This window comes from Crocuta crocuta, unplaced genomic scaffold (assembly GCF_008692635.1).
Source record: "Crocuta crocuta isolate KB4526 unplaced genomic scaffold, BGI_CrCroc_1.0 scaffold35, whole genome shotgun sequence".
Classification (NCBI taxonomy): domain Eukaryota; kingdom Metazoa; phylum Chordata; class Mammalia; order Carnivora; family Hyaenidae; genus Crocuta; species Crocuta crocuta.
The window spans coordinates 5,644,344-5,646,687 of record NW_027530625.1 but is presented as its reverse complement, the minus strand read 5'-3'; positions in this window follow the sequence as shown (position 1 = coordinate 5,646,687).

Sequence of the window (2,344 nt, the reverse complement as noted above, 5' to 3'; positions counted from 1 at the left end):
AACTTTGATCTCTGGACTCTTGATCTCTGGGGTGTGAGTTCGAGCCCCACACTGGGTGCAGAGATCACCTAAATAAATACTTTATTTATNCGCGAGATCATGACCTAAGCGAAAGTCGGACGCTTAACTGACTAAGCCACCCAGGCGCCCCAATAAATACTTTTTAAAAATGTCTATTTATTTTTGAGAGAGAGAGAGAGGCAGACTGCAAGTGGGAGAGGGGCATAGAGAGAGGGAGACACAGAGCCTGAAGCAGGCTCCAGGCTCTGAGCTGTCAGCGCGGAGCCCGACGCGGGGCCCGAACTCAAGAACCTCGAGATTGTGCCCTGAGCCGAAGATGGACGCTTAACTGACTGAGCCCCCAGGCGGCCCCCGAAATAAATAATTCTTAGAAAAAGAAAAGGAGGGTGGAAGGGGCTATGGAGTGGGGACCTGGGTCGTCAGAACGAGGGAAGGAAAAGCTCTGTCCCTGTTCCCCACCCCCAGGCGCAGGATGTGCCATGTCGTAGGTCTGGCCGGCACAGCGGAGAGCAGCCGTCAGAACGGCACCCACCAGACCTGCTCAGCATCAGATGGGGCCATTCTGGCGGCAGCTGCTGAAAACTGGCCGCTGGACTTCCCTGAAATGACGCGTTCCCGACTGGTAAAGGGACAGAGAGTCTTAGGAGTGAGCAGGGGACATGAGCTCAGCCCTTGGGAGCCTTGTCCCCAAGTCACGTCGTGTTTTCTGGGCCACGGCATTGAGAGTAGCTGCTTGGTGCCGATTCCTGAGGGCCGGGGGAGGGTGGCCAGGCTCCCGAGAAGGGAGAAGAGCTTCTGAGTTCGGCCGGGTGAGCAGGGCAGGAGACAGAACCACGCGGGAGATACAGGGAGCGCGTTCCCCGCTGTCCTGGCCCCGTGGGGCGCAGTGGCCCGAAAACACGGGCACCGGCCATGTGCCAAGAGCACAGTGAAGGCCCCATGCTGGGCTAGCAGTTCCCCTGTGAACCAACCCCCCCCACCCCCAAAGGCTTATAGTGGAGGTTCAGGGAGGCAGACTGGACCTGAGTCCAGGCCTGGGCCTTGCATTCCCCATCTGTAATTTGGGGATAACATAAATACCTCTTGTAAGGAGCAGGCCGAATGCTTTACCTCTGATGAAGAGCTTGGCCCAGGGCCTGGCATTCACGAAGTACCTACCAGCTGTTCCGCAGATGTTAGCAGGGGCTGTTCTGGGTGGAAAGTGAGGATATTTTTATTTTATTTTTGAACTTCCCCCAGTTTTTCCGAACTGCTGTTGTAATCGGAGGGAAGACTACCACTGAGGTTTGGAGCGGAGAGCCCTGGCGGCTGGGGGAGGGAGGGGTCGGGGGAAGGGAGGGGGAGGGGCTGAGCCTCCCAAGATTCGAGATTTGTTCCTCCGTTCTGCTCAAGCTTTGGGAAGTGGGTTTGCGTTGTGTTTTTTCCCAGAAGCTAACCAGCTCCAGATCCAAGATTCCTGTTCCCGGCGTTGCTGGGCGGCCCCAAGGCTGGATGGGGGTGGGGGTGGGGCGGTTGGTAGGGAGGTACCAGGCCAGACAGGAGGGGGAAACATCTCCACTGTGGAGATACAGGAGGGTCTCCGAGGGGATCAGAGCCCACCAAGCAGCAGCTAAGGCCTCATGGCTAAGATCCAGTGGCCCTTCTTCTTCTTCACCAAAAGCCCCTGCCCCTGGGTCCCCATGTCAGCCCAGCGCCGAGGCTCACTGGTTCAGGGGGACGATGTCAGTTATTGGGTACTAAAAGCAGGTCCCCTGTTCAAAACTCCACCCACCACATAATTGTCACCAGTCAGCCTCGGAACAGTCCTGCAAGGGGGCCAACACGAGCCTGATTTTATGAACGAGGAAGCTGTGGCCCCACTTCCCATAAATGGCAGAGCTGGGATTTGAAGGCCAAGCTGCCCTTGACCCCTGCCCCTTCAGCAGGCTCCCAAGCGGCTAGGAGCGGGGTCAGGTTCTCGACAGTGACTGGCGGCCCCTCCTCTGAGGAGCCCAGGGGAACGGGTGTCAGGAATTACTAGGGACCCTATGAGAGCACAGAGTGGAAACGCCCATTCCATAGATGGGGGTATGGAGGCCCTGGGAGGGAAGGGATCGGGCCGCGCCTCATGCAGCGCACAACGGAGCTGGGGCAAGGATGGAGACTACTGGCTCCCATTCCAGTGCCCCCACGCCTTCCCCCACCAATCAAAGCTCATGAAGGCCCAAACNGCCCACAGGGAGACGGACAGTTAACCACCTTCTAGGTGGCCGTTCCACAAACGAGTCCACGGGGCCCAAGCCAAGGAAAGGGTCTCCCCCACGACACAGAGACCTCCAAAGGC